At 33.7% G+C, this 8,603-nt stretch overlaps 1 long non-coding RNA gene across 1 annotated transcript; it reads right to left on the bottom strand.

Moving 5' to 3' along the window:
• Nucleotides 1–1,033: 1,033 nt before the first annotated feature.
• On the bottom strand, nt 1,034–8,379 carry LOC133201105 (uncharacterized). Its single transcript, XR_009723040.1, has 2 exons — nt 8,082–8,379; nt 1,034–1,151 (listed from the first exon to the last, which is right to left on the bottom strand). It is a non-coding gene; the product is annotated as an uncharacterized LOC133201105 (long non-coding RNA).
• Nucleotides 8,380–8,603: the final 224 nt, after the last annotated feature.

The raw sequence follows: 8,603 nt of genomic DNA, 5'->3' as shown, positions 1-8,603 counted from the left end.
TGTTCGAGAACAATTAGTCTACTAGTTATTCTTCTTCTTATTTTTCCGCTGAGTTTCAAGATTTATCGAAAAGATTTATAGTTCATGAGAATGTACTCCGTAAAAGATTTTTGCAGTTGACCCTGCGTATATGAACTTTGACCCCTTGAGGAGTTACATCCCCTTTTGCAATAAAAGCTTGTTATCGCTACTCCTTTGAAACCGTAAACCGTATAGATACGAAACCTTCACCAATGTCCTTGACTAATTTAGGGGACTCTTCAATCTATTCATTGCGAAATTATTCCTCGACCCCTTCAAGGAGTTATTGCCCCTCCAAGTTTTTGATTTTTAGAAATAATTTAAAATTTTTAAAACAATAAGTCATAGAGACATGGGACCAACTGCATAAGATTCATTGACCTATGACCTTAAAATATGTGCAAAGGGCAAAGGTCAAGGTCATTCAAAATATGAGAAATTAAGCTCTTTTTATATCTCTTTTTTCTTTCAACATATACTTAATATCTTTGCATCATTAATATGTCCTCTTAAAGCTATTTCAAAGATTTCATACTTGTTCCCTAAGATTTACCCCTTTAAAAGTTATTGCCCCTTTTACTGAAAACCTTGTTATCGCTACTCCTCCGAAACCGTAAACCGTAGAGACACAAAACCTTCACTAATGTCTTCAGGGTCTTTAGACACAACTTCAATCTATTCAGAGCGAAAGTATCCGATGACCCCTTATATGAGTTATCACCCCTTAAAGTCTTTGTGATAACTATTAAACCTTATAACTTTAAAAGTAAAAGTCGTAGAAGCATGGGGTCAAGTGCAATGTGACCCTTGACCTTTGACCTTGAATATTTGTTCAGGGTCAAAGGTCAAGGTCATTTCAAAATTTTTAAAATTTTCATTTTTTCCATCTCTCAAGCCATTTATGAATTCTTTTTGTATAAAAATTAAGTTTAGAGAGTAAAATATGAAAAATATATGAAATTTAAAGAAGGTGGAAAGACCTCTAATTGTTCGAGAACAATTAGTCTACTAGTTATTTTTTATTATTTTTCCGCCGTGTGATTTTGAGTTTCAAGATCTATCGAAAAGAATTATAGTTCATAAGAATGTACTCCGTAAAAGATTTTTGCAATTGACCCTGCATATATGAACTTTGACCCCTCAAAGAGTTATGAACCCTTGCGCAATAAAAGCTACTCCTTCGAAACCATAAACCGTAGAGGTACGTAACCTTCACCAATGTCTTCGACTAATTGAGGGGACTCTTCAATCTTTTCATTGCGAAATTATTCATTGACCCCTTTTATGAGTTATTGCCCCTGAAAGTTTTTGAAGTTTACAAATAATAAAAAAATTTCAAAACAATAAGTCGTAGAGACATGAAACCAACTGAATTAGATTCTTTGACCTCAGACGTTGAAGTTTATGTCAAGGTCAAAGGTCAAGGTCATTCAAAATATGAGGAATTAAGCTCTTTTTATATCTCTTATGTCTTTCAACATGTACTAAATATCTTTGCATCTTTAATATGTACCCTTAAAACTATTTCAAAGTTTTCATACTTGTCCCCTAAGATTTACCCCTTTAAAAGTTATTGCCCCTTTCACTGAAAACCTTGTTATCGAACTCCTCTGAAACTGTAAACCGTAGAGACACAAAACCTTCACTAATGGCTTCAGGGACTTAAGACACAACTTCAATCTATTCAGTGCGAAAGTATCCGATGATCCCTTATATGAGTTATCGCCCTTTAACGTCTTTGCGCTTACTATTAAACCTTATAACTTTAAAACTAAAAGTCATAGAAGCATGGGGTCAAGTGCAATGTGACCCTTGACTTTTGGCCTTGAATATTTGTTCAAGGTCAAAGGTCAAGGTCATTTTAAAATTTTAAAATATTTCATTTTTTCCATCTTTCAAGCCATTTATGGATTCTTTTTGTATAAAAATTAACTTCAGAGAGTAAAATATGAAAAATATATGAAATTTAAAGAAGGTGGAAAGACCTCTAATTGTTCGAGAACAATTAGTCTACTAGTTATTTTTATTATTTTTCCGCCGGACACTTTCTTGTTTCAAGATCTTTCGAAAAGATTTATAGTCCATTAGAATGTACTCCATAAAAGATTTTTGCATTTGACCCTGCGTAAATGAACTTTGACCCCTCAAAGAGTTATTACCCCTTTCACAATAAAAGCTTGTTATCGCTACTTCTTCGAAACCTTAAACCGTAGAGATACGATACCTTCACTAATGTCTTCGACTAATTGAGTAGACTCTTCAATCTTTTCATTGCGAAAGTATTCGTCAACTCCTTTTATGAGTTATTGCCCCTGAAAGTTTTTGATGTTTACGAATAATTAAAAATTTTCAAAACGATAAGTCGTAGAAACATGGGACCAACTGCATAAGATTCAATGGCCTTTGACCTTAAAATATGTGCAAAGGTCAAAGGTCAAGGTCATTCAAAATATGAGAAATTAAGCTCTTTTTATAGCTCTTTTGTCTTTCAACATGTACTAAATATCTTTGCATCATTAATATGTCCTCTTAAAACTATTTCAAAGATTTCATACTTGTCCCCAAAGATTTACCCCTTTAAAAAGTTATTGCCCCTTTTACTGAAAACCTTGTTATCGCTACTCCTCAGAAACCGTAAATGGTAGAGACACAAAACCTTCACTAATGTCTTCAGGGTCTTTAGACACAACTTCAATCTATTCAGTGCGAAAGTGTCCGATGACCCCTTATATGAGTTATCGCCCTTTAACGTCTTTGCTCTTTCTATTAAACCTTATAACTTAAAAACTAAAAGTCGTAGAAGTATGGGGTTAAGTGCAATGTGACCCTTGTCCTTTGACCTTCAATATGTGGTAAAGGTCAAAGGTCAAGGTCATTTCAAAATTTTGAAAATTTTCATTTTTTTCTATCTTTCAAGCCATTTGTGGATTCTTTTTGTATAAAAATTAACTTTAGAGAGTAAAATATGAAAAATATATGAAATTTAAAGAAGGTGGAAAGACCTCTAATTGTTTGAGAACAATTAGTCTACTAGTTTAGGTCTTTCCACCTTTCTGTGGAAAGACCTATTGATTTTCTTCTGTTTATTATTATTATTATTAGGGTCTTCCGTCTTCAGCGGAAGACCCTTCTATTATTCTTATGTTTCTTTTTCAATTTTCTTATTATTATTCTTTTTTTCTGCACAAATTTTGTGCAGACGATTTCTCAGAGATGGGTCGATGGATTTGCATCAAATTTTCAGGGTTGGTGCTAGGTTATCTGAAGTTAATTCCGGCTAAATATTTTTTTGACAATCACTTCCGGTCGAAAGTTATCGCCCTTTTAATAAAATTCAGAGGACCTCCTTGTCTGTGATGGAACTCAAAAACGGCTTAAGCTAGAACGCTGAAATTTTCAGTGATGATGGAGGACATGTTGCCATTATGCACCTGGGTTTAGATATTTTCCGGAAGTGTCTAGTATGGAAGCTCGGTAGGGGTCAAAATTTAGGACACGAATCATGAGTGAATTTTTGAGACATTTTGTGTCATATCTTTTAAAGTATAATTATTTTGTTAAAACATATTGAACAAAATTTGTGCAAAATGACAAGATCTGTAACATGATATCAAGAAAAAAGCGCTGACTCATCATATTAGGGTCCGATAGGGGCCAAAAGTCTTTCATCTATAACTCTTAAACAAGCATTTTTTTGGTATACATTACTGAAGCAAAAATATTTATCTTAACAATTTACAACTATATATTATGATTTTTACATCGTATGGCACATAATTAGGGGCCACAAGGGGCCAGAATGCTTTATCTTTGAAGCTTTATATCTCGAAAAGGGGAAACATTTTGAAAAGCAATATTGAACAAAAGTTGTTTAGAATGATGATTTGAACAATGTGCATCCTTTGAATTTTTCCTAAACAGCCCCTATAAGGACTTAAAGGGACGGCCCCTAATATTTCAAGTCTTCATATCTCGAAAATGAAACGAAACTTCTGAATAGTCATTGAACAAAAAGTCTTCAAAATTACAAGACCTTTCAAGTGATATCAAGAAAAAGGGGCTGACCCCTCAAATTAGGGGCTCAGAGGGGCCAAAAGTCTTTCATCTATAACCCCTTAACGTTAAATATTTTGATATTAAATATTGAAGCAAAAATGTTCATCTTCACAATCTGCAACTATATATCTTAAAATTTTCTTCAAATATTACGTAATTAGGGGCCATAAGGGGCCAGAATGCTTTATCTTTGAAGCTCTATATCTCGAAAAGGGGAAACATTTTGAAAAGCAATATTGAACAAAAGTTGTTTAGAATGATGATTTGAACAATGTGCATCCTTTGAATTTTTCCTAAACAGCCCCTATAAGGACTTAAAGGGACGGCCCCTAAATATTTCAAGTCTGCATATCTCGAAAACTGAATAGTTGTTGAACGAAAAGTCTTCAGAATTACAAGACCTTTCATGTGATATCAAAACCCCTCGAATTAGGGGCTCAAAGGGGCTAAAAGTCTTTCATCTATAACCCTTTTACAGTAATATTCATCTTCACGATCTGCTACTATAAATATTTTAAAATCTTCAAATATTGCGTTTTTTGGTGCCATAATGATCAAAATTTTGTTAAACATAACCGAAGAAAATTGTACATTTTCACTATTTATATATTTATGAACGAAAATCTCAGTCAAATTCGTATCTCATCTTATCAAAAATCGGACGGAAGACCCACTCGTTGCTCGCAACGAGATCGCATCTAGTTATTAGGTCTTTCCACCTTTCTGTGGAAAGACCTATTGAAATTGTTCTGTTTATTATTATTATTATTTTTATTTTTCTTCCGCTGATTTTTTGTTTCAAGGTTTATCGAAAAGATTTTTTGTTCATCGTAAAAGTCATAAAAAGTTATGAACAAATTTGACCCAACGCATATAACCTATGACCCCTTTCACAGTTATTGCCCCTTTCGCTAGAAACCTTGTTATCGCTACTCCTCCGAAACCTTAAACCGTAGAGGTAGGAAACCTTCACCAATGTCTTCAACTGAGTACTCTCTCCAATCTATTCACTGAAAAAGTATTCGTCAACCCCATTACTGAGTTATTGCCCCTGAAAGTTTTTGAAGTTTACAAAAAATGAAAAAATTTCAAAACGATAAGCCGTAGAGACATGAAACTAACTGCATTAGAATCTTTGACCTTGGACCTTGAAATTTATGTCAAGGTCAAAGGTCAAGGTCATTCCAAATATGAGAAATAAAGCTCTTTTTATAGCTCTTTTGTCTTTCAACATATACAGTACATCTTAACATCTTCAATATGTACTTTTAAAACTATTTCAAAGATTTCAATCTTGTCCCCTAAGCTTAACCCTTTTAATAGTTATTGCCCCTTGTGTGAAAAACCTTGTTATCGCTACTCCTCTGAAACCGTAAACTGCAGAGACACGAAACCTTCACTGATGTATTCAGGGTCTTTAGACACAACTTCAAACTATTCAGTGCAAAAGTATCCGGTGACCCCTTATATGAGTTATCGCCTATTAACGTCTTTGCGCTTACTGTTAAACCTTCTAACTTTAAAACTTAAGGTTGTAGAAGCATAGGGTCAAGTGCAATGTGACCATTGATTGTTGACCTTGAATATTTGTTCAAGGTCAAAGGTCAAGGTCAATCAAAATTTTTAAAAAATTTCATTTTTTTTTCTATCTTTCAAGCCATTTATGGATTCTTTTTGTATAAAAATTAACTCCAGAGAGTAAAAAAAAAGAAATATATATGAAATTTAAAGAAGGTGGAAAGACCTCTAATTGTTCGAGAACAATTAGTCTACTAGTTAGGTCTTTCCACCTTTCTGTGGAAAGACCTCTTGAAATGCTTATGTTTATTATTATTATTATTTTTCCGTTACGGACTTTTGAACCGAAAGACTTATCGAAAAACTTTATAATTCATGATACTCGACATCAAAAGTTATTTCGAAAAACTACCCAACGAGTATGACCTATGACCCCTTTCGGAGTTCTTGCCCTTTGAACGAAAAACCTTGTTATCGCTACTCCTTCCAAACCATAAACCCCAGAGGTACGAAACCGTTACCAATGTTTTCGACTACTTGAGAGGACTTTTCAATCTTTCATTGCGAAATGATTTGTCGAGCCCTTTATTAAGTTATCGCCCCTGAGAGTTTTTGATGTTTACGAATAATGAAATATTTTTCAAAACGACAAGTCGTAAAGACATGGGACCAACTGCATTAAATTCTTTGACATTTGACCTTGAAATTTATATAGAGGTCAAAGGTCAAGGTCATTCAAAATATGAGAAAATTAGCTTTTTAAATATCTCTTTTGTCTTTCGACATATTCTGAATACCTTTGCATCTATAATATGTCCTTCTAAAACTATTTTAAGGATTTCATTCTTGTCCCCCAAGCTTGACCCATTCAAAAGTTGTCACCCCTTTCGCAATAAAACCTTGTTATCGCTACTCCTCCGAAACCGTAAACCGTAGAGATTCCAAACCTTCATCAGTGTCTTCGACTCATTTAGTACACTCTTCAATCTATGTAGTGCGAAAGGATACTTCGGCCCCTTGTATGAGTTAATGTCCCTGAAAGTTTTCGCTGCTTACATTTAATGAGCTTTTTTTCAAAGGGTCTATCCTAGAGACATGGGACCAACTGCATGGGCATGTTTGACCTTTGACCTTGAAATGTAGGTCAAGGTCAAAGGTCAAGGTCATTTAAAACCATAAGAAATTCCTTATATGTATGTAAAAATGTAACAATCAACTAAATGACCTTGACCTTGAACTTTGACCTTGACCTTGAACTTTGATGACCTTGGCCTTTGACCAAAAGGTCAGAATCAATAATTAAATTACTCCTCTTCTCAAAAAAAAAAAAAAAAAAAAAAAATCAAACCAATAGCAACGTAGAATATTTCTCAAAAACTCGTACAACACCTTGGATCGACATAAAATTTCTGGGGAACTGCAGAACAGACCTGAAAGAAACTTTCCTGAAAGTTTTACGCTGAATCTCTGAAGTATATAGAAATTATGAATGTTAACGGCAAACACTACATTTTTTCTCGTATCTGAAATTTAGGTGCCGATGAACATAAAAATGAATTGAAGCTTTTATCGGTTATTTCTTCAGTTGTTATGAATAGCAGTCGATTCTCTTGATATGATATGATATTTTAATACCAAGCATTCTTGATTTATTTAGTATGTGGAATTTATTTCAATTTTATTTAGAATTAATATTAATCGAATGAATGTCGAAAACAGCGATTTTTCAGAGCAAATAAATTTTCACGCTCTCATTGACACCTTTTTCTATCTAAAATGCATATCTGAGATTTTAATTTATGCTACTTACATTTAATTCAGTCCACACAGAGATGCTTATTTCAATCTTACCTAGTATTTCAGGATATTCAGTCATATCCGAACCCGATCCGATATTTTCATATATTTGTAAACAAAGTCACGGCACTGCAGTACTAATGCATCATAGGCTCTAAATGATTAACTCAATGCATTCAAATTATACACCAACTCAAATAATTTTTTTAAACCGAAAATCTGCATTCGTATTATACACCAATCGTGTTTCTCAAAACTATCTAATACTGATTACTACATTCCATAACAAACAAATCGCCACGTGCTTTTAGATTCCTATTTATTCCTAAACAATATATTTACTACCTACATCTTCATCGGAATGCATGGCCTAATGGTTAGCGCACCTGCCTTTCAATCCAAGGGTTTTGGGTTCGATCCCTGCTGGAGGAGCAATTTTTTTTTTTTTTTTTTTTTTTTTTTTTTTTTTTTTTTTTTTTTTTTGCATTTTTCTTCTTTGTTTCAACCCAAATGACACGGAAACACTTAAAAAGGTGGAAAGGCCTCTAATTGTTCTCTGAACAATTAGTCTCCTAGTTATTATTATTCTTCTTCCGCTGATTTTTTGTTTCGATGTTTATCGAAAAGATTATTCATTGACCGTAAAGGTCTTAAAAAGTTATGAACAAATTTGACCCAACGCGTATAACCTATGACCGCTTTCGCAGTTATTGCCCCTTTCGATAGAAAGCTTGTTATCGCTACTCCTCCGAAACCGTAAACCGTAGAGGTATGAAACCTTCACCAATGTCTTCGACTAATTGAGGGGACTCTTCAATCTTTTCATTGCGAAAGTATTCGTCAACCCCTTTTATGAGTTATTGCCCCTGAAAGTTTTTGATGTTTACGAATAATTAAAAATTTTCAAAACGATAAGTCGTAGAGACATGGGACCAACTGCATAAGATTCATTGACCTTTGACCTTAAAATATATGCAAAGGTCAAAGGTCAAGGTCATTCAAAATATGAGAAATAAAGCTCTTTTTATATCTCTTTTGTCTTTCAACGTATACTAAATATCTTTGCATCATTAATATGTCCTCTTAAAACTATTTCAAAGATTTCATACTTGTCCCCTAAGATTTACCCCTTTAAAAGTTATTGCCCCTTTTACTGAAAACCTTGTTATCGCTACTCCTCCGAAACCGTAAACCGTAGAGACACAAAACCT

The sequence above is a fragment of the Saccostrea echinata genome, unplaced genomic scaffold (assembly GCF_033153115.1).
Source record: "Saccostrea echinata isolate AGI-Se365-2 ecotype Australia unplaced genomic scaffold, CSIRO_AGI_Sech_v1 ptg000042l, whole genome shotgun sequence".
NCBI lineage: Eukaryota > Metazoa > Mollusca > Bivalvia > Ostreida > Ostreidae > Saccostrea > Saccostrea echinata.
Note: the sequence above shows the minus strand (reverse complement) of the source record. Positions and strands in the feature narration are given on the sequence as shown.